Genomic DNA, 25058 nt, shown 5'->3' with positions numbered 1-25058 from the left:
ACTTACAATAAAAGCTAGAGTGAATGCTTACAAGAAGCTGCCAACCATCCTCTGATACATTTAAACAACCCTTAGGCTTGCCAACCAGTATCACCCAGGAACCACAAAGTACCTGATTCAAAGCCCTAGCAGGGGAATGAGCAATAATTAGCTATAGCATGGGAAGGCACATCCAAAACGTTTTTTAAAAACGGAACAAGACTCCAAACCTCTGCTTCTATCAGACAAAGCTTATAGGCTTAAAAAAAGAATCCTGCATACCCTAACTCACATGAGTAGTGCAGCTGGAGTCAATGAATTTGCACGAATAAGGACTGCTTGGGTCAGGAAGGGCTTACATAAATTTGAGCTGAGTCCCTATAGTTTCAAACTTGGGTACATAAAGTTAGACAGCTGAATAACTGTCTAATTTTCTGAACAACTCCAGCTCCCATTCAAGCCCTCAGAACAATCAGGTCACTTAATTAGGTGCTGAAATATCTGCATAGATGTCTAGCTATGGGCACCCACATCTGAAAATGTGGTTATAGTGATCACGCAGCCGCTCTTGCTCCCATGGTAGACAATAAAATTAGCTATTGGTTTCACTAGCATCGTGACTGGACCCCATTTCACTCCCTCTCTCCGTTGTTGTCCATGATGTAAAGCAGGGGTCTCAAACACACAGCCCCCAGAGTTATTTTCTGTGGCCCGCCAGGCTCCCCTCCCCCCGCTCCCTGTCTTCCCAGCGTGCTGCGTCCCCACTCCTCTGCCTACCTGCAGGTGCTTCTGGCCGCCAAACAGCTGTTTGGTGGCGCTTAGCGCTCCAGGAGGGAGAGGAAGGAGCGGGGAGTTGCATGCTCAGGGGAAGAGGTGGGGCAGGGGTGGGGATTTGGGGAAGGGGTTGAAATGGGGGCGGGGAAGGGGTGGGGCCTCATGGAAGGGGTGAAATGGGGGCTGGGCCGGAGGCAGCGCGGAGGGGTGGGGTGTCAGTGATGCGGCCCTCGGGCCAATTTACTGGTCCTCATGTGGCCCTTGTGGTGATTTGAGTTTGAGATCCCTGATGTAAAGGAACCTTAGTTGCTGTCACTATATGCATGGGTGGAGATGGCTAAATGCATTAGATTCTCACCCCACTATGGCTCCTGTAAACTAGGGAAAGAGGCTGGAGCAGCACCGAAAGGATCTAAATTCCCAGGAACTGATGAAGACAGCAACAAACTGTAGCAAGACGTATCAGGGGCATGAAGGGGTGGAGTCCCTGCATACAGTTGGAGTCCCAGTTGCAGAGATCCGGGCAATGTTGCTGTCTGTAGGTAGACCTCCTGGATGGTCTAATTTACACCAGGCTTGCTCCAGTCTGCAGAGCAGCTCATAAACAGACAAGGGCACAGGTGGTTTTAAAGCCAGCTTAGCCATCCCTCTTCCCCTTGGGCTGTGAGCACTTAGAAGTGCAGCCTAGCCTCTGACCCAATGTCACTAATGCTGCATAGTTTGTCACAGAATGTGTGACACTGAGCAATATTGCACAGACCAGGACCCCATTGTGCTAGGAGCTGTTCAAACACAGAAAAAAAGATGATCCTGTCCCCAGGAGCTTACAGCCTCAGATGAGATAATAAATGGAGACAGATAGGGAACAAGGAAACAATGAGACAGTGCTGGTCAGCCTGATAAACAGTGATCTTGGCACACCAGCAGCTGTTATGAATGTTTAAGTGTGGGGGGAAGTATGGGCAAAAGCAAATGTTTGGGTTGATGGAGGCTGACATCATGGGTTGACCGAAGGTGAAAGTCCATATCATTCAATATTGAATGAGAGACTATAGGTAGGATGTGGATAGGTCATGAAGAGCCTTGAAAGTGAAGATAAGTAGCTTATGTGTGATGCAATAGAGGAGGAGGAGACAGTGGAGGGATTCAAAGAGAGGGGGTATGGTTCAAGTGACAGGCTAGCAAAGTGATCTTTGGAATTGCATTCTGAATGGATATAAGTAAGTAGGGTAACAAGGCATTTTCCAAGGCCAAAGAGAAGGATGTTGCAGTAATTAATATGTGATATGAGACCTTGGATGAGCATTTTAGTTGTGGGGATAGATAGGAAAGGCCACAATGTTATGTAGAAAGAATCTGCAAGACTTAGACATAGCCTGGATATGAGTACCTGGAGAGTGTCCTAAGTCGAAGACTACATCCACATTGCAAGGATGACTGACATGCAGAATGGTGATCGACAAAGGATGGAGCAGTGGATCAGAGTAGTAGCTCTGTTTTAGCCATGCAGAGCTAGACATCCATGACTAGAAAGCCACGAGGTAATGTCAGAGAGAGAGGCTGAGATTTTAGTTTGGAGGGAGGAGACTGGTTTGGAACAGAGAGTTAGGTCTGTGAGTGTTCAGCATAGAGATGGTAGTTGTATTTATGTTTACGGATGAGATCACCCAGAAATAAGGTGCGGAAGGAGAATAATAGTAGTTTACACATAACATCATTCACTTGCAGATCTTAGAACACTTCACTACAATTATTTTATTTCTACCAAAATAATTTATAAATATCTGCAAAATATCTTGTAAGTAGTAGTATTCCCATTCAACTGATGGGAAAACAGGCATATAAGTGAGATAACTTGCCTAAGTTCACACAATGATTTATGTGCAGAGCTGGGATTGGAAGTCCTGACTCTTGAATCCCACATTGCCCTGTATGAAAAGCTTTTGCCTTTCCCCCGTTTATTTGTTTGCCACATTAAAGTAGAGATATAATTCTGCAGGTCACCTGTACTCTCATACCGTACATGGAAACATGAAGGACAACTCCTTATTGCATTAAATCTTGTTATGATCCTGAGGCAGTATTACCAACAGTGGCAAAATGTGCTGCAAGACCTCACTCTGCAAGACCTCACACAGAGGGTGAAATCCTGGTCTCACTGAAGCCAATTGGGACACTCCCAATCAATGGAGTCAGGATTCTATCCCCAGTTTTTGGTGTCCATGCTAGGCTGAATACTTCCAAAAAGGGAACAGTAAAGGGAACAGTAGTGTGACATTGTTGGGTATAAGCACAAATACCATACTGGGAGCCCTAAGTGCAAAGGATACAGGCAATGCCGCCATTTGAGGAATAAATCACACTAATGTTACTTCTGTTGGAATATTTGGGCCACGTTCTGAGTAAATCCATCAGAGTAAATCCAGATTTATGTTAGTGTACCTGAGATCAGAACCTGGCTTTTTGTCCGCTATACCGCCCAGTGGCGTTTCTTCAGCTTGAAGGAAATCTGCTCAAGGGCAAAATTCGCTGGTCCGGTCCAAGCTGCAGTAGGCCCAGAGCACAGAGCACAACTCTGGTTGTATTCCATAAGTAGTGTCAGAACACAGAGGTGGTGCTGTGGCCCCTGGCATTCTTTGGAAACCCTGCAGTGGCTGTAATTATTACTATAATCCCTGGCTGTAGTAGCACCCACTGCCTGGCTATGCAGATAATCCTTACCCTACTTTTATCCTGAGTGAATTCTGTCCCCTTGACACTGTATTAGTCCCACATGCAGAGCCTCCAGCTTTGTGACAGGGTGTTGCTTTCACCCTAAAAGAGCACTCCTGGCAAAAAATAAAGCATTGTGATAAGATAAGTAGGCCAACAGGCTGCAAAATGATCTACCAGGGAGTCCGCTGTAAAGATACTGGAGACAACTTCCAACTCTGAGCCCACAGCCCCAGGAAGGGGAGGAGGAAAACACGATAAAACATAGGGTTTGACATGCATGCTTGTTGTTTTTCAGGTTTCCAGGCCTCTAAGAGTCACTTTGATATTCAGTCTGACAAATGGGTGTGTGTTCTGTATGAGGACAGCTGAAACAAGGTAAGATTACATTACTCAGCTATGCGGCCCTCTTTTGCGGGACTGCCATATGCTGTACATATTGCCATGAGGCTTTCTAGACAAAAATAAATGGTTCAAAGATCCTGCTTTTTAAAACTGGCTTCCCAGTTTGTACCTGCTGGTTTGAGAGTGCAAACCAGGAAGGCATTTAACTGCCAACCATTGTACCAACAAGTGTTTGTGGGTAAACCATTGTGGGTTCAAAATTAGTGGTTATATTCTTAGAGCTAGCCTAATTTTTAAGGCACTGAATGGGAGTAGTAGTGACCCATTATTCCATGCTCCTGTGTTGGACTGAATATGCAATATGAGAACAGCTTCTTAGCAGCAGCTAGCATGTTTCTTGTTGTTATGGATTAAGTTATACTTTAAAATATTTATGTCTGCATTCTGGTACCCTAATTTACACTGAATTCACCTTACTGCATGGACCATCTCAGTGAAGTCAGTGGTCTACTGTGACACAGAGACCCCTTGGCAAAGGGTCCTTTGTTCTTTGCAAACATTTCTCACCTCAGACCTGACAAACTCACTACACCAAACACATGCCTTACAGGATTTTTAGGCATCAATAGTAACAGGTAATGTATCTATAGAAAGCTCATAACTTGTCAAGATTCACACTCATTGCGAAATATACATACATAAAACTGTACAAACATACACATAACATTTAAGGAGTAATGTATTTATTGTGAAAGCATGCATTAGGGCCTTAGAGTACAAATTAATCACCAGGCAATAATGTGTCTCAGTGTTGGCTAAGTTGGGCAAAGGGAGCCTGTCACCCCACCCTGTTTGGCTGGTGATGTAAAGTGAGGTTCAGTTGTTTAGCCTTGTGCAATACTAAGACTGTAAATGGGAAACCGTCAGAGGCAACACCAGTCAAACCCACTTACAGGTAAAAAAGAATCTTTACAAGAAGATGGGATTCACCCTGATTGTGAACAGAAACAAAAGGCTACTTTTCAGTATAACACAGAGGAAGGGAGAAACACTCTGTATTCATTAACTGAGGAAAACCCTTTGTGGGGCAGGGATGGTTTTATGAATATTTGGATCCTGATTTTGAAAAACGAGCCAACTCTGCAATGGTCTGGACTTTTGGCTGGGGAGGGAGGGATTACTTTATATAGGGTGACCAAATGTCCTGATTTTATAGGGAGAGTCCTGTGTTTTGGATCTTTCTTATATAGGCTCCTATTACCCCCGCCCTATTGTCCCAATTTTTCACACTTGCTGTCTGGTCACCCTAACTTCATAGCATAGGAAATTTAACTACTGGTAAGTGTAGAGACAGGTTCCTGTTTTATTATTTTATTTTCTATTGTAACCCATTTGTTTCCAGCGCTCTCTCTTGTTTCTAATTAAAAACTTATTCTTTCTTAAATAAATCGACTTTTGTTTTACTATAAGTACTCACAAGTGCTGTGTGGTTTACAGGTGCGGTGGTTTAAGGTAAAACTGGTAAACTGGGGTACACTGCACCTTTGGATGCAGAGGATCTGGAATTTCTGCGAATAGCCAGTGTCAGGGGTGGACATCACAGAGGAACGATTCAAAGGGACTTGGGGGTTGGGAGCTATTGTTAACCTGCATGGCGAAGTTAGGGCTGGCAGAGCCCAGAGACGAGTGCTTGAATGGCTGAAAGTGTGGTGGTGCCAAGGAGCTGACACCCAGCTACCACAAGAAAGACTTGCTGTTGCTGGAGTCAGGGAGTAAGAAGGTGACTCATGGTCCTGGGCTCCCTGAGAACTATCACAGCTTCTTGTAAGATGCTACTGAGGGTGAGTAAGAGTATCAGTTCTGGTCTACACTAGAAAATTAGGTCGGTTTAACCACAACCTTGAGCAGCATAGTTAAGACAACTTAAGTCCCTATGTAAACAGCACTAGGTTGATGGAAAAATTCTTCTGTCGACATAGCTACCACTTCTCAGGGTGGTGGATTACCTATGCTGATGGGAGAACCCCTCCTATCAGTAAAAAAAAACAAGGACTACTTGTGGCACTTTAGAGACTAACAAATTTATTTGGGCATAAGCTGTTGCTGATACAGACTAACACGGCTACCACTCAGAAACTTCCTGTCAATGTAGGTAGTGTCTATACTGAAGCACTGCAGCTGTGCCACCGTAGCATTTTAAGTGTAGACAAGCCCTTAGATTGTGGCCCTTTAAAAATTTCTAGATAACATCTCATACAAGTTACTTGTTTCAGTCTAAGTTTTAGGTGCTAAAATCATGGTTCAGGGACACTAGCAACCTCCTCTTTTGCATTTTCTTTATATTCTGTTATGTGCATTTTTGCATGGTTCTGCATGAAAAAAGGTCTGATATGCAACAATTTTGAGTTATAAGCCCTTTCTAAGGTTTGTCTCCCCTTACTTTTTTAGCTTTAGAGTTCAGAAGCATAAAGAAAACATAGGCGCATAGCTGATGAGAATCAGAAGACACTTTTATTCTTTTTAAAGTCATAATAAGTCAATTGGGCAAAATTATTCAGTGGAATTATACCACGGATGAATTTGGCCTCTTTATAAAAATTGCTGGTTTTGTAGAAAGTATAGCTCTTGATTTGGGACTAGAAGAATGAAACAGATTATTATTTTATGCATTGGGATATTCAGTATATTTCTGATACACAAACATTTCATTAAATCAGAACTCTTTGAGAGAGTAGAATAAACTTGAGCTATTCCTGACTTAGAATTTGAAGAAGCTATGTTATAAGGTTAGTGCAAGATAAATTTTTCTGAACTGCTTTGCTGAAATCTGAAACATTCTAAATCTTTTTCATGCTGACTAGTGAGAGAGATTGCTCTATATTAATTTGGACTTCATACATGTCACATGATACTAATACATTCCAAAAGCTAAGATACAGATTACTCCTTAAGCCATAGAACTAACCAACAGGAATTTTAATCAAGACAATATCCAATAATGAATAAAGACTGAATGTTTTTGGAGGTGATCCAAAATACACAGTTGGGAATTTTAATCTTGATCGTCTTTGAATTTTGTAAAAAGGATTTAAAGTTTGCGGATCGTGCCAGTCTGGGCTGATTCCAGGAAATGAGCTATCTAAGGTATTAAAGTGTTCATCTGTACAGACACTGAATATTGCAAATCTGTCTCAGTAATTATACCAGATAAGTAAAAATGACCAAGTAACTGAAAAAACTTGTTTCTGCTAAAATATAATACTGTAACATAAATGGAAAAACAGATACAATGTCTAGCCTTGATAATTTTTCTGACAAAATTAAGGCATTCATATTTCATAATTTATCAGTTAACTTCCTTAAAATTATTAAAGCTATAATTGTAGCTGATCACCTGAATTAAACAGCAGGTTTCTTACTCAGAGAGCATGTATATACATAACATATACATAACATTTACATGGTGCACATGTCTATATCATCATATCATATCATATCACTGCTATCATGATCAAAGTTTCCAAAATAACTTTCAGTTACTGCTGCAGAAAAGGGACATATCTTCTTCCAGTTCCTCCTGTGTTATGTATGCTACTGCTTTAATGCCATATTCTGCATGAAGGTTTCTTTAATGGAACCAATTAAACAGGTTTTGCTACTACCTGGCTGGAAATTCAGAATACTTATTGTACATATTATCTAATATACTTGCTTACGTGCATTAAAGTACATTCTTTTCCCCCAGCTTCCAGTCAGCATAATTAACATGCAGTCATTTAAAACAATTTAAGAAATGAAATAATTGAAATGGCTCACTTTAGGCTACCCTAATGTCTCAGCTGGTAAAACAGTATCACTGAGCTTTTCTTGGGGGAGATTAGAATTAGGCACAATTGAGGGATTTCAGCTATTTTAAAATTGGAAGGGAAGGGGTCATTACTAAATGCTGTTTCCTGTCTCTGAAGAGAGCCTAGGTTACATCTGTTTCAGAATTTGATTACTACTGTATCTAAATATTTAAGTGAAAGATAGTAGGGGTTAAAGAGGAGGGGAAATTATTCACATTTTTTTGTTTCTTCCTAATATTAATGCAAGTCCCAGTTACTTTATTTTCATCTTTCAGCCAGTCGCATGATTTAATCTCGGCAATGTAGTGAAAGTTTAAAAGCCTAATGCTGTAAGCTATAAACCGAACTAAGCACAGAAAGGAATTTACAGTATGTTAAAAGAAAAGGAGAAGAACCTAATAGAGTTATAGACATTTCAAGGATAGAATAATCAAGTGTGTACAATATAAAGCAGAAGGTTCATAATGATTGAAAAGTGGGGGGGGAAGCTATTTTGTAGTAGCTCCATGAACTTTGGCTGAACCTTTCTATTTGGCAGCCTCCAGTAAGGACAGCCTAAGATGAGGCATTAGGGTTTGAATCTGAGAAGCTGACATCAAGCAGACAGCAAGACATGATATCTTATTTTCCTGAGCTATGCTGACACAAATTGAACTCCACTTATTATTTTCTTATGCCAGTAAAGTTGCACTTGGCATTTAAACAGTTTGCTTGCAGATGTTCGACCATTGGCTGTCTTCATTTAAATAATTTGCAGATTGTTTAGTACAATTAAAAGACAGAAACTATTTCTTCATGAGTCCAGTTGTATAAACTTTCTTTTTTTCTTCTTTGACCTTGTGTAAGGTAAGAATTTAGTATTAAATCCAAGTACCCAAAAGGTACAAAGCCAGTTTTCTGTGTTATTAAAGGAGGAAAACCAAGAATGGAGGAAACTTGCCTTTAAACTGTTTGACTGATTTCAGTAAGGAGAAAAGACGAACGTTATTAAAGATTTCTGCTCAGGAAAACAAAAGTTCAGCTTCTTAAGCAGTGCATGTTTCTTAAGCAGACAGTTCAAGTTGTGACAACATTGAATATTGTGCATAGGGTGACTGGATGTCCCATTTTTATAGGGACAGTCCCGTTTTTGGGGACTTTTTCTTATATAGGCACCTCTTTCCCCCCACCCCGGCCATTTTTTCACAGTTGCTATCTGGTCACCCTATGCATAAGAACTAGTTAACAATGCTTAGAATGTGTGTTACTTATTGTTCTTAACACGCAGCACAATTGTGCATCAAACCTGGCATTTAGATACCTCCCATTACTTTTTTACATACGATGCTTGATCTTTTTGAATCGCTGACATTCGTTCACTATGTTAGATTTTAGTTATTCATAGGAAATAGTCTTTTGCTTGGTACAATGTGTTGTTTTTATTTGCTTGTTTGTATTCTTAGGCAACACATACACAGAGAATACTAATGAATAGTTCTTAGAAGAGAGTAAGATGTCAGTCTACATTACAACTGCCTGGGGTGAATGGAGAGAATTCATAAAGGGTTAGAAAAAAAGATAGTTTTTTATAATGAAATGTACTTCATGTAATTTATGACTACATAGTCAGAGAGTAGTCTGTCTTTCCCCGTCTCTACCCCCATCCCTACTGTCTAGCAATTCTTAATAATGGTCTGGGGGGAGAATATTCTCTACCACTTATTAAGTAACTCTTTTCATTTTACCAAAAGAGTTCTCTTTAAGAATTACAAAGCATAATCTGACAATATGGCCAACAATTTAAGAAAGTGTTGTCCTCTAGACAAGACTGGGAGTCAGGAGATGTGGGGAAATCCTGGTCCCATTGAAGCCAATGGGAGTTTTGCCATTGATGTCCGTGCGGCAAGGATTTGACCCAAGGTTCTGTTCCCAGCTATTTTACTGACTTGCTTGGTGATCTTGTGCAAGTCACCTATAACAAAACATGCCTCAGTTTCTCCATCTGTAAAATGGAGATAATAATGCCTGAGGTAGTACAAATGGTGAGGACTTGCAGCTGGGTGATTCTGCTTCAGGAATGGGTTGAATGTCACATATGAACCATCAGTGCAAAACATTTCTCCCATTTCTCTCACAGTGAAAAATGTGAAAATACACAGTATTTTTGAGATATATCTTACCTAAAGCACTATTTTTAGCATGATTTGATAAATTGCACAGGAAGCAAGGGAAAGAATTGGTGTGTCTGCTAGACGACCAGGGATTAATGGGAGCAATTAAGGAGGATAAAGACATTGCAGAGAAGTTAAATGATTTCTTTGCATCAGTCTTCCCCACAGAGGATGCTGGTGGATACCTACTCTTTTCTAGTAATAAAGATGATATACTGTCAGAAATTGAAGTTTAAGAACAACATGTTGCTAACACAAATACGCAATCTCTAATCAAATCTATTATACCTGATGAACGGGCTCTATTTTTAATAAATGAACTCTCACCGATCCTGTGAATTACTAGCCACTAAGCCTTTTCTCAGTACTCCAGGTAGTGTGATTGTAATGAAAATTAAAAATATATATTATTATTTAATATGAATATAGTATACCCAGCACAGCTCCTCCAAAGGTAAATCATGCCTCACTAATCTGTTAGAATTCTTAGAGCATTTTAACTAAATAGTAGATTAAATAAAACTTGCTGGTATGTTTTATTTGGACTTTCAAAACACTATTGTCAAAGTCCCTCTCAAGAGACTGTTACAAGAGGCTATTAAGAAAAGTGATTATGGAATGACAGGCAAAGATCCATCATGGATTAGAAACTGGCTAAGAGACAGTTTTAAAAGAGTAGTAATAATTGGTCAATTTTCAGTATTGCTAGTGGGATATCCCAAGATCCCATACTAGGAAGTGTCTTTATTATATTAACAATCAGAAACGGTGGTAAACAATTTGGTGGCAAAATTTGTAGATGACAAAAAAGTATCTATTTTAGTCAATATTAGAGGAGCCAATGAGAGACTAGACTAAGAGAGGGAAATAGGCAGTATGATGGCACATGTAATTAATTGCTGAAAGTGCAAATCATTGTACTTAGAAATAAATAATTTGAACTGTTAATACACATTGTTGGACTCTAAATTAACTGTAACCACTCAGGAAAAAGACTTGGGCCTCAAGTGAACACTATAATGATAATCTCTGTACACTATTCATCGGTGGTCAAAATAACAAACAAAGTGTTTGAATGCATAAAGAATGGGATAGAAACAATACTGGTACATTAATGGGTATGCCCTCCCATGGACTACTGTGTTCAGTGCTGTGACGTTATCTGATTAGAGTATGACCATGCAAATCATTGTTGCTATCACTGTTATATAATTGCAATAAATCTTATAGAAAGTGTGATGCATGGCCATAAAGGGTTAAGCAGCTTGCAGGCTAATTGACCCAGATTCAACCTTTTAGGGACATATTAGTAGATTGTGTTTGTGTTTTTATGTGTTTACATATATATTGTTAGAGGTTAACAATGTAATCAAACAGTCCCTGTCTATGCTGTATTCTGTTAATTCAGAGATCAAAAGGACATCTTAACATTTAAATGAACTGTAAACATAGTGATATCACTGTATTCATCTCTCTTTGAAACGTATAGCAAATCATCTGCAAATGGTGGAAACAGGCAATTGCCTTATGTTAATTCGTGTATCTAATTGCCGATGGTGCTTACGAAATAGGTCTCCTTCAAAGTCTCCATGATTGCCTATTGTTTACCTAAGCTGTCAAAGAGGACCTGGAACTGTATAAAAATGTCTTGGGTCCTGATCCTTTTTATCTCAGATCTTCTTGATGCTTCATGCAAGGGAAGCTTAAGTCCTAAGACTGAGATCTCCAGAGTCCCATCGGATCACCCTGAGTATGATCATTGGACTATAACCTATGGACTAATTCTGAAAGAACTCTTTGCAACTACAAAGCTGACCTTCTCTACTATAAATCTGATCTCAGAACTGTACTCATGTCTGTATGTATATTGATCTTTTAACCAATACTCTCTCTTTTCTTTTTTTAATAGATTTTAGTTTAGTTAATAAGAATTGGCTGTAAGCATGTATTTTGATAAGATCTGGAATATTCATTAACCTGGGAGGTAATGTGTCCGATCCTTTGGGATTAGTAGAATTTCCTTATATGATTAATCAGATTTTCAGTAATCCTCATCATACTTGACTTGGATATCTGGGTGGAGGCCTAAGGCTGGGTTACTTTAAGGGAACTGTGTTGTTAGCTTCTGGGTAACCAGTAAGATATTATAGAAGATGTTTCGTTCTGGCTTGGTAAATCTAAGTATTGGAATATCCACCGGCTTTGGGGATGGTCTGCCCCATTCTTTGCAGTTCACCCTAATTGAGTAACCTCAGCATGGCTCCCTGGGACTCCAATCACAAGTGGCTTTCACCATATCTCAAAAAAATGTAGCAGAGTCAAGTGACAAGAATGATTAGAGACACATGAGGAAAGACTGGGTCTGTTTAGTGTAGAAAGATAATATATACTAGGGGACATGGTGGAGGTATATGTCATGATGGATGGTATAATGAAGGTCAATCACAAGCTCTTGCAATAGCCTTTCTCTAAAAAAGCTAGAGACATTTAATTAAACATTTAATGAAATGAAAAGTCAACACATTTATAAATTATAAAAGAGAATATAGCACATAATTAACTGTAGAACTCAGTGCAACAAGAGACCATTGGGGCTTTGGGCTGGTCAGAAAAGGATTGGGCACTTATAAGGATATGAGACTGTCCATAGCTACATTAATATAAGTAACTTTTTAGAAGAGAGATACGCTAATTGTTATAGCATAAACCAATCAAAAACTGACTGCATTAGGAAAACACTTCCCCTACCTGCAGATTATTCCATATTTGCCCTCTTCAGTTAGACACCTTGCATGGAAGCATTTGTTGCTGGCTACTATGTGAAACAGGACACTACTGAAAACAGACCATCGGCTTATCTGGCATGGCAACCCCAGCACTTCTACAAAGCAGGGAAATCACAAACATTTAAACAACTCACTTTATTATAGATACAAAGTATCAGTTCAGGCAAGAATTATTTTTAGATGACCAAAAGAAGCAAAATACAGGGGCAAATGACTGCTAAATAATTTCCAAATAAGTTGGCACATGTTAATGTGCAGTGTAGGATCTTGGACCTCCATGTGATGTAGAGATAAGATGGGGAGGTGAAGTTGTATATTTATCATGGAATTATTGTTTGTCTGTTTAGTGGCATTAGAATCAACTATATACTTTTACATACTGATTTAGACTGAAGTAATTTATACAATGATTGTGGCCTTGTCTGTATTTGGGATTCTGCCACTGGTGACCAGCAACTAGTGCAACAGCACCAATGCACAGTGTGCAATTGTCCCCTCCTTGAAACGGACATAAGCTCAATTGGTACAAATCACAGTTTTCCTTAGTTATGGCTGGGTTTTATATTGGTGCAGCTATGCAAGTTGTTAGCTGAATTTGCATGTCTATTTAGTGTCAGGTCAGACTATGCCTGCTACCAAAGCCATCCCGTTCATAGGATGGACCAGGGCAGTCGCCCTGGGCCCTGCATGTTGGGGGCCACCGCACTTTGGGATGAGGGGTCCAGGGCGTCCTGGAGGGTTAGAGGGGGGCCTGGCGCTGGCAGCAGCAAGAGACCTGGCCCCAGCCCGCCCCACTCCATGGCTCCCTGCCGGCTCCTGGTGTCATTCAGTGAGGGGGGGGGGGGCAGAAGAGGCAGGGTGGGGGTGGGGTGGAGTGGGGGCAAGGCCTAGGCCAGAGGAGGCGTTGTCACAGGCCCTGCATCACCCTAGTGACAGCCCTGCTTGCCACCACAATGAGAGTAGTAGGTACTACCTGCGGCTTATCAAACCCAGTGCCTTGTGGGTAGCTCAGGAGGGTGTAAGGCTAAGAGAGCAACCCCTGACAGAATAGCCCCACTGCCTTGTGGGTGAATTTGGGAGAATGTAAGACTATGAGAATAAACTCAGACAGATAATCTGAAGTGGAGCCCCAAAGGCCGTAAAGTACTAATATTTTACTATCTTTCCAGCAACTTCTGCAGTGGATCAGGTACCAGATGTATTGGTGCTTGCTCTCCTCTGGATTTTACTGGTGATGCCAAGCAGGAGGGGCCTGATGCATGGGCAACTCAGGGCCTCCATTTCATCTGCCCAGGCTTGCACCCTGGAGAGGTACTCCAGCTTCGCCTCGACCATCAACACAACACAGAAGGCAGCAGTCACCAGATCTAAGCTCTGACTTGATTGGCATAGGGTTGAGCACCAGGGACTGTCTCCAACAGTGGGAGAAATCATATCTCACTGGATAACCACTGCCTGCCATAAAACTGGGCAGCCCCCAGACAACAGGGTGTTGTCCCGCCACAGTCTGCCTGCTTCAATGGGTGCTTGGGGCTTAGAGTTTTATAACTTGACAAGTGGACTTTAACCAATGCACCAGGCAAATCAAGTAAAAGGAAAGAAAACATCCTTAAAGTGGTACTGGAACATTCGCACCATAACAACTGAATTATCTGAGGACCTTCAACAGATCAACGATGCATGTAAAACTGCCATGATCAATGATGAGCTCAGATGACTCAAAATGTCGATATTGCATCCCTCCAAGAAACACATCTAGCATCAAGTGGGTCTTTCAGAGAAAAAGACTACCCATTTTTCTGGCAGGGAAAAAGCGCAGAAGAAACACGAGAGGAAGGAGTGAGATTTGCCATCATGAACTCACTTCTGGGGATGATTGAGCCACCTAAAAATGGATAAAAGAGAATTTTGGCTCTACACTTGTTCACATCTGAGAGCCCAGTCAACCTTGTGTGTATGCCCCAACACTCTCCTCGTCCTCTGACATCAAAGACCAGTTCTACAACCAGTTGACCACCACCACCATCAGCAAGATTCCGAAACACTAATATGCTTCCTGCTAGGTGACTTCAATTCAAGGGTGGGACCTGATCATGAAGCATTCACCAACTGTCTTGGTCAACACAGAAATGGTAAGATGAACGGAAACAGTCAGAGACTGCTAGAATTTTGTTCCTATTATGATCTCTGTATAACAAACTCATTCTTCCAGTGTCTGGAAACATTCCAGATCCAGCCACTGGCACCAACTGGATCGTATCATCACAAGGCGTACCAACTTTAACATCATCCTCATTACCCGCAGTTATTACAGTGCTGATTGGAATACAGACCACTCTATGGTATGCAGCAAGGTCAGACTTAAACTAAAGAAAGTACACAGATCTAAAGTAAAAGGATGTCCTTGAATTAACATCAGTGCCATAGCAGACCCAGAAAAGTCACATACAAGAACATACTTTAACAAGTCCTTGACACCAGTGCCACAAACGCCCAACTATAGTGGGAGAAACTGAAGAACACAATCTACAATGTCAGTCTTTCGGAAGAAGGAAAACAAAACCAACGACTGGTTTGATGCATATTCCACTGTGTTGACACCAGTCATAGAGACCAAACGCACAGCCCAAACCAACTACAAGAGAGACCTAAATGAAAAAACCTTACAAGCATTGAGAGTGGCAAGAACCAAAGTACAACAAACTGCTCAGTGCTGCGCCAATGACTATTGGCTGTACTTATGTGAAAGCATCCAAGTAGCAGCTGATGCAGGCAACATCAGAAACATGTATGATGGGATCAAGAAAGTTTTGGTCCAACTACAAAGAAGATAGCCCCATTGAACAGGGGAAACCACCAATGACCACACGAAGCAGATAGATCACTGGGTAGAATGCTACTCTGAGCTTTACTCTTGTAAAAATATTGTTATGGACACAGCCATCAACGCCATTGAAAGCTTGCCTGTTATGAACCAACTTGATGATGAATCAACTATCAAGGAGAGGTTAGCCTTGCCATAGATGGCCTCCCCAAAGGAAAGGCCCAAAGAAAAGACTGCATACCATCCAAGGTCATAAAATGCGGAAAACCTATTCTACTGCAACATCTTCATGAGTTGCTCTGCCTGTGCTGGAAAAAAGGTAAAGTACTACAAGAAATGAGAGATGCCAACATCACTCTCTATAAAAACAAGTGTGATAGGAGCGACTGTAACAACTATTGTGGCATTTCCTTCCTTAGAGTTATGGGAAAAGCCTTTGCCCGAGTTGTCCTGAACAGACTTCTGTCCTTGCAGACAGAATCTATCCTGAATCACAGTGCAGCTTCAGAGATGAAAGGTCTACAGTTGACATGAGCTTCTTGCTGAGACAACAAGAGAAATGCAGAAAACAAAAGAGGCCCTTCTAAATAGCCTTTGTCGATCTCACAAAGGCTTTTGACTTTGTCAGGTAGAAGTGGACTATTCGCACTTCTAGAAAAGATTGGATGTCCCCCCCACCCCCACCAAAGCTCTTAAGCATGATTTGATCCTTCCATGAAAACATGTACAGCACAGTCCAATACAACGGCTCAGTCTCTGACACTTTACAGACACTTTACTTTACTTTACAGATTCATAGTGAAGTTAAGCAGAGTTGTGCACTTGCCCCAACTCTGTTTGGGATCTTCTTCTCCCTGCTGCTGAAACAAGCTTTTGGTTCCTCAACTAAGAGAATCTGCTTGCACACAGGAGCTGATGGAAAGCTGTTTGGTCTTGCAAGACTCAGATCTAAAACCAAGACTCGGGAGGACCTTATCCAACACCTCCTCTTTGCTGATGGAGCAGTGACAACCCACTCAGAAGCTCATCTTCAAAGCCTAATGGACAGTTTTTTCCAAAGCCTGCCAAGACTTCCGGCATACTATAAGCCTAAAAACGACTAACATAATGTGCCAAGGAGTTGAGGCAGCATGCTCCATCACGATCAACTACTATGAACTTGAAGTGGTGAATGAGTTCACATACCTGGGGTCCACTATCGCACTTGAAACAGAACTCAACATCTGCATTGGAAAAGACACAACAATGTCTAGACAGGACAAGAGGGTATGGCAAAACAACAAACTGGCAGAACACACAAAGATCTGTGTGTATGATGCATGTGTTATCAGCACACTTTTGTATGGGAACGAGACATGGACCTTATACTCTCATCAGGAAATGAGGCTCAACAGCTTTTATTCCTCGAATCTTTGGAATCTCCTGAAGGGACAAAGTCACCAACACAGAGGTACTCAAACTGGCCAGCTTACCCAGCATGCAAACACTCCTCAAACAGAGATGCCTCCACCGGCTTGGGCATGGGTGCCAGATGAATGATGGGCATGTCCCAAAGGACATCCTCTACAGTGAATTGGGATCTGGAAAAAGACCCAAAGGACGTCCAAAATAGCATTTCAAGGATGTGTGCAAGCAAGACCTCAAAGAAGTGGACATTGATGTGGACAAATGAGAAGATCACACTCAAGACCGCAGCCTTTGGAAACAAGAGCTTAACAAAGGTCTCCGGAGTTATGAGAGGAAGCAGTCCAGCTTAGCGGGGGATAAAAGAGCTCATAGAAGGCAGAGCCCAAAGGGTCAAAACATCGCTTTTAAATGTCACAGATGCAGCAGACATCTCTTTCGAGTGGGTCTCTTCAGCCACGTTCACGACTGCCATAACCAACTGAGTAAATTCTTTACCTCTCAGGGGTGCATACCCATGGTCTCTCGAGACAGAAGGATGCCTACTATGTATTTAGGGAACAGCTATGGCTCTGTCAAAATAGAGAGGAAGGCATCATGCTAAGTACACAGAATGAGCTGGACAGTTTAACCATCAGCACCTCTGCATAAGAGAAAAGTAAACTTTGGGTTAGAATTTGTTTCCTGAAGGAAACAGAGATGCCCAACAAGTCTTTGAAATTCTACAGTATTTGATATTTTTTTAAAAAATTCTTCTTAGTTATTTGAGGTCATGCAAAAAAAATTAAGTTGCAAAGCTATATTATTAAATTCAGGGCAAATTAAATTTTTAAATCTTTTAAAAATTTTATTCTGTCTTTGTCATGTTTTTTTACCCCAGATGTGCAGTACTCTCATACATTGCATGCAAGCTAATTACTTACTATTGCATTCTGTAACCAGACTTCATTAACAGAAGTCAGTCATCAATCATACTACTGTTAACTATTCTGGACTAGATCCTCAGCTGGTGTAAACTGGTATAGTGACAATGAAATCAACATAGCTACGCCAATTTAGACTAGTGAAGGATTTGGCCCTATTTTTCTATTATACTATCAATATACCAAATTCTATTTTATAGTCATGGAAGATTAAAGAACATATAAATAGCAAGAAGAGACATCAAAAAGATTCCTTTGGTTGAAGGCATTTAAACATCCTGCTTTCCTTTTGGTCAGTAGATTGCTACATTAAACTGAGAATAATGCAGCTTGATTGGAGATGTAATTATTTTAATAGGTTTGTGGTTATATTGTAGGAAACTTCTAACTAAGAAAGATTTAATAGAAATTGAATCAACTTGTAGTATTAACCAAATATAGTCCTATGTAGCTCTATGGCCAGCCGTGGTCTCCCTTTTTAGTAATGAGACTAGAGGGAAGAATCTTAAATTCAGACTCATAGACTTTAAGGTCAGAAAGGACCATCATGATCATTTAGTCTAATCTCCAGTATATTACAGGCCACAGAACCTCACAGAATAGACCCCTAGCCTCTGGATGAATTACTGAAGTCCTCAAATTAAGGTGTAAAGACTTCAAGTTACAGAGAATTCACCATTTACACTAGTTTAAATCTGCAAGTGATCTGTGCCCCATGCTACAGAGGAAGGAGGAAAAACCCCAGGATCTCGGCCAATCTGACTTGGGGAAAATTCCTTTCTGACCCCAAATATGGCAATCAGTTTACTCCTGTGGGCATTCTGCACCAAAAAATTTAATTTCTGTGCACAATATTTTATAAATTTTGAAATTCTGCAAGTTTTATTTGTCAATAAATAAATTCAGAGGCTCCAGCATGGCAGTGGGGAGCACAGGCCACTGGCTGCATGAAGATCTTTTATGAGGTCCTGACTACTCACCAATACCAAATCTAAAATGGCATCACCTTTTATTGGTTCAGCAACTAATTAGTGAAGAAATCTGTCAACTATCACATCCAGGAAAACCTGGGCCCTACTATTATTAGTAGCACTTGTTCTCCAATCTATATCTGGGAAATTAAAATCTCCCATAATCACACAATTCCCAGTAGTAGTGATTTCATTAAAAGCATTACAGAGGATTCTATTCATATCCAGATCGGATCCTGGTGGTCTGCAATACACTCCAAGCACTCTAGTAGCCTTCTTCCCTAAAGTGATTTTGCCCCCAAACAGACTCTGTCTTATCCATTCCATTGCTTCTAATTTATTTACAGTCTACCTCATCATTTATATACAATGCTACTCCACCACCTTTGCCTTTAATTCTGTCTTTCCTGAACAGGACATACCCTTAATACTGTACTCCAGTCATGATTAGTATTCCACCATGTTTCTGTTATTCCTATAATATCTGATTTCACTTCCTGCTCCAGCAGTTCTAGTTCTTCCATTTTGTTACCCAGACTCCCTGCACTGGTGTACAAATATCTTAACTGTTGCTGCTTGACTTCACCCACATTCCTCATCCAATTGGGCACAGTCATTCTACTGCCAGTATCGCCTATCTTACTGATATCAGCACTATCTTTCCTCTTAATGTCCATTCTCCTACCCACTTCTGTTCCTTTCTCCATTGGTGTATCCTTTCTTACTTGATTTTTTTCCCTCTCAATGTTAAAATCAGCCGTGGAGATTACATGAGCATCTCCCAACGGTCTCCTCTGAGTTCCTAGTTTAAAGCTCTTTTAACGAGTTGTGCCAACGTCCATCCCAGAAGTCTATTTCCCTCCCTACTCAGGTGGAGTCCATCCCATGAGAACTGTCTTCTCTCCATGAATGCCTCCCAGTGGTCAAGCATCCCAAAGCCCTCCTTATAGCACCACTGCCTGAGCCATCTTAATCATGATCTTGTCTCACCTTCATTCTCCTCCTATAGGGACGGGAGAATCCCACTGACGATCACCTGAGCTTCCATTTCCTTAAACTTCTTCCCCAGCCTGGCATCATGGTCCTTGATGAGTTCCAGTGAGAATCTAGCTGTGTCGTTTGTTCCCACGTGAAGAATAATCAGTGGATTCTTTCCTGCTCCCATTAGGACCCTCTTTAGCCTGAGGTCCACATCCCATATCCCATATCTTAGCTCCCAGAGACAGCATACCCTTCTGTTCTTTCAATCAACTCTGGTGACAGGTTGACAGGTGACTAGGGAGTCCCTAATCATGTAGACCTGCCTTTTCCTGGTGATGGTGTGATTTTCTGGCCTTCCTTTTGTTCTTTCTGGCTGCAAGTCCTCTTGTCTTTTATTCTCCCTTGCAATCTTCTGCAAGTCATCCTGTATCCTCCTGGGGCTCTGAACTCTGGATAGCTCCATTGGCTCTTCCCCTCTTCTTAGAGGACTAGCTGTTCTTGTCTTCTTCCATGCCCTCCCTCCTTCAGCCACCCAAGTCTTGGCCACCTCATAAGATTATTATTAGAACAACAACAAACCCATTGAAGTGGGGATAGGAAATGGGGGGGTTGGATGGGGCAGGAGTCCTGGGGGGGGTGGATAGGAAGTGAGGGCCGAGCCATGACCCCCTCCCCTAACCAGCCCTCCATACAATTTCCAAAACCCGATGTGGCCCTCAGGCCAAAAAGTTTGCCCACTCCTGACCTAGAGTCACCCAAAATCACTATTTTTCACTATCACTATCAAAATTACTAAATACTATAATGGGACTTGGTTTTCAGAAAGTTCCAATCACCCACCTCACAAGCCCCTTTAAGATGTCTTCAGTTGGGAATTCAAAAACTGAGGCAACCAAAATCACCAGTCACTTTTGAAAATTTAATTCCCATTTTCAAAAGCAACTTAGGAGTCTAAGGCTATGTCTACACTACAAGATAGGGGTGAGATTCCCAACTTGCGTACGCATCCTGACACTAACTCGATAAAAACTAACATGAATATAAATATAAAATAAATATAGTGTAGTATGGCACAGCAGCAGTGGATGTCTGGCTTAGCTGTGTGCAGTACAAACCCGCCTGAAACTAATAGGTATGTACTTGGCACAGCTAACTCATGCTACCACGGCTACACTACTATTTATACTTGTGCTAGCTCTCATCGAGCTAGAGCAAGGATGTGTACGCAAGTAGGGTATCACAGTCCTAGCTTCTAGTGTAGATGTAGCTTAATTCTCATTGAAAAAATAAGTCACTTTTTAATATGGAGCTTAGGCACTTTTGAAAATTTTACCTCAGGTCTAAATGAAAAAGTACTTTAAATAACTCTCAAGAAGCTTGCTTTTGTGAAGTTTCAAACCTAGATTCCAGAGCAAAATATATTCAGTATCTTTAACTAAGCATCCATAATCACCCTCAGTAGCTTTTTGGAGGTTCACTCATACTATAAAAATGTTAGGTCATGATTCCTGTATGTACATTATAGCTTGAACAGGGACAGCTCAGCTCAGAGCAAGAGAAAAGGAGATTTCAAGGAAAAGTTTAACAATGATTCAGAAAGTTTGGAGTGTTTGTGATGCATTTTTGAAACTTTAGACCTTCATATTAGCTCAGGAGAAACTATTAATATGTATTTTAAAAACAAAATAGGACCAAATTCTGCGTTGAATGGGGTTGTACAGGTATATCTCCAGGTATAAAATGGATCGTAGATTCCTGATCTGTGGCAGTCTTTTTCGTTTGAAGATCATTGTTGTTTCCTAAAATCATACTTTGGAAAAGGTCCATTTTCCCTATGGACTTGTATATTAATGATGATCAGGGTTATAGAGTTCAGGTCTATCTGAATGCCAAATTCTCTCATGATAGGAGGAAAAATGAGTAATGAATGGAGGAGGGAGATGGAAATGGTAAATTTTTTGCCCAAGAATTCTCTTTTTAACAAATAATACGAACCAGATTCAGAATCCTTGAAGTGAAAGCAAGCCTTTCCACTGACTTCACTGGGCTTTGGATCAGGCTTTAAGATAGGAGGTTTGGTATATGCTGTTGAAAGGAGCTATGGTGGAGGAAAGAGTTGATGAGGTTGTGGCAACAGAATGTATACTTTTTGAAGATTAATTTACTCTGTAGCTCTTAAAGATGGAGGGCCAGATTCACCCATTAGTAATGCTGATATGATTTGTGGAAACCATTGTGGAGCTGTCCCAGATCCACAGCAGAATTAAGCCTAGTCTCTGCAGAACAGATTTGATGTAGCTTGATGATAAAGTTTGGGGAAGCTTGAACTTCTGCTACCTGTTTTCTGGATAAAGGGCTTCAGCCTGACAACTCAATGAATTTCACAAGTAATACTTTAGTTCATTTACTCTCCTCCCTCTCCACATAATTCCAAAATGGAATTTGTCTCATTGCCCTGCATTGAGACTTGAGCTGGTTTACAAATTGTTGAACACTTTTTGTGAATAATGTTTGTCAAAATTCTTTGAAAAATTTTGACCAGCTCTAATTGAGGACAGTAGTATTTAAAATCTTTAGAAGACAAAGTAAATATTTCCCTCATCAATTTAATTATGCCATGTTAAGAGGAGTTAGGTTGGTAGGGACAGAGTGAAATGTCAAAAGGCCATAAAGAATTTAGAAAATTGAATATTGGGGATTGGAGTCAGCATGGGTTTGTAAATGCAGGTAATAAACTGTGGGGAAATATTAATATTCAGCAGGAAATGACTGAACAAAGAGCAGTAATGCCAGGAGAGAATTCTTTCAAATTCTCCCGAGTCTAACTCCATAGACGTCACTGGAGTTACCACAGGGATGAACGCAGCCCAGCAGAGTTAACATAAGCATGCAGTGTGAGGAAAGAAAATCCATTTTGGGATGTATTTTTTGGAATCTTATAAGAACAGAAAACTTGCAATTCATCTTTATTCAGCCTGAGTATGTCGCACTCTGTTTTGGTCACTACAATATAGAAAAGAAATTGATAAAGCTAGCGGGACCCCAAAGTGCAGGACACAAAGGGGTGATTCAAAAGTTAAGGGACTGTCCTGTGAGGAGAGATGTAAAGAATTTACTGAACTGGATATGGATCTCTTACAAGAGGTGGCAAAGAGGGGACACGACCACAGTCTGTAAATAACATTGTGGTGGGGATAATGAAATAAGAGAGAAATTATGTAGAGTGGTTAAAGGCGTCAAGACAAGGAGTTACAGTATGACAGAGAGAGGAAAAACACCAGATAGGCCCATCTGGTATTAGAATAATCTACCTAAGGAAATCAGCAGGATACCTTCACTACCTCATCTCAGGAGAAATTGGATTTAATATTTAGGGCTAGGTTTTTCAGGGTGGTGTGACAAAGCTCTGTCCTTGCCTCCGTGGGTCCCGCGTTTCCTGGCAGATTTCACTAGCCTCAGAGGCTCACTGTGACCCTCCACGTAACTCTTCTTTCTCTAGAGACAAGGGTCACAGTCTACTGAGCCATTTTCATCATAAGCCAGCAAGGGAGGTGAGGAGAAGTTATCCTTCCTTGCACAGTCTCCATTGTCTCCCAGTCTCAGTGATTAATCAGGGGGCAAAGGTGGGGGGGAGCCCAGGCCCACCCTCTACTCCATGCTCCAGCCCAGGGACCCTAATAGTATCAGCTATGGTAGCTGACCTTTTAGAAACATGGCATGTACAATTCCCTGGGCTACTTCCCCCACAGCAGCCCTCACTTCCTCAAGCTCCACTTCACTCTTACCTCAGGGCCTCCTTCCTTGTGCCTGATATGGTGTGTACTACTCAGCATCTCCAACCGCGCAACTTCTTCCCACAGCTCCTGACATGCACCCCCACCTCACTGGCTGGGAGGCTTTTAACTAGTTTCAGCCAGCCCCTGATTGGCTTCAGGTGTCCCAATCAATTTAGCCTTCTCCCTGCCTTCTGGAAAGTTCTTAATTGGCCCCAGGTGTCTTAATTGACCTGGAGCAGCTGCCATTTCACTTATCCTGGTACCAGAGATTTGTTTAGCCTGGAGCTAATATATCTATCTCCCACTACTCTTCCATAGCCATCTGGCCTTGCCCCATCACAGTGGCTACTTTGTACTGCACTGCCAGAGTAACCTGACCCTAAACACTGCCTAATCCGCTTGGGGAAAGTTACCCAGTTTCAGCGTAAGCCTTCTGTGGCATATAGACTCCTATGCCTCTTTTCTTCTGCTGCCAGCGTAGCAGGGAGAAGGGGACATGTCCTGAGGAAAAGGGGGCTTGTCACGCCAGTCACTGGCTGCTGATCACCCTATTAAGGGTGTCTGCAATCAGCATAGGCAACCTATACAGTGATAAGGAGTGTGCAAAGGCAAACTGTAAATTTTCATTGCACATACAGGCTACTGTCCTGCACTCTCGGCAGACTAGCTGCACCCTAGGATGTAAACCTAAGGGTATGTCTATACTACCCGCTGGATTGGAGGCAGCGATGGATCCAGCGGGGGTCGATTTATCACATCTAGTCTAGACGCGATAAGTCAACCCCTGAGCGCTGTCCCATCGACTCCTGTACTCCAGTGCTGCAAGAGGGGCAGGCAGAGTTGACAGGGGAGCAGCAGCAGTTGACTCACTGCAGTGAAGACACCGCGGTGAGTAGGTCTAAGTACATCGACTTCAGCTACGTTATTCACGTAGCTGAAGTTGCATAATTTAGATCGATTTCCCGCCCTCCCCACCCCCCCAGTGTAGACTAGGCCTTAGGGTGATTTTGCAGGGTGACCTACAAGGTTCCTCTCAACCTTTAAGTCTATGGCTCTGGTACTCTTCCGCACTAAAGCAACTTTCCAGAGCTCCACTGGTACAAAACTGCTCTAAAAGTCGAAGGTCTGACCCCAGGAGGATCTTCCCTGTGCAGAAAGTTCCTCGGCTAATATTGAACCACTGTAGCCACTGGTAAGAGAATGGCCACAGAAAGACTAGGAGGCAGGCATCCCTTTGCCCCAGGATTTCTTGGCCGCTGCAGTGGTCTGTTAAGGCCATAAACTGTCAAAACAACTTACAGCAGCCTTCAGGTTGCTCTAAAATTATCTTGGGGACCAACTCAATATATGGGAGTCCCAGGATCAGGTAGCAGAAAGTTCAAATTCTGCTCTCATTTGAACCAGTGTGAATCCAGAGTGATTCCACTGAAGTGATTTTGTGGATTTGCAACTCCATAGAGAATTTGACCCCAAGCATTTTTTCAGTCTTATTCTGTCAGTGGCAACTCCCCACCCATAAGCTTCAGTGGAAGCAAGATAGGGCCAGTATGTTAGTACAGTATGTAGTACTTTCAAAACTAAGGGC

General features: G+C 41.6%; 1 long non-coding RNA gene across 1 annotated transcript in view; it reads left to right on the top strand.

The window, feature by feature from the left end:
• LOC122458058 overlaps window positions 1–25058 on the top strand; it is a 120037-nt gene that overhangs the window by 10292 nt on the left and 84687 nt on the right. Inside the window, exon 2 of the long non-coding RNA XR_006277886.1 lies at window positions 3764–3843. This is a non-coding gene — a long non-coding RNA (uncharacterized LOC122458058). The remainder of the gene's footprint in view (window positions 1–3763; window positions 3844–25058) is intronic.

The sequence above is a fragment of the Dermochelys coriacea genome, chromosome 11, assembly GCF_009764565.3.
Source record: "Dermochelys coriacea isolate rDerCor1 chromosome 11, rDerCor1.pri.v4, whole genome shotgun sequence".
Taxonomy (NCBI): domain Eukaryota; kingdom Metazoa; phylum Chordata; order Testudines; family Dermochelyidae; genus Dermochelys; species Dermochelys coriacea.
The sequence above is the reverse complement of the archived record's forward strand: the minus strand, read 5'-3'. Positions and strand labels throughout refer to the sequence as shown.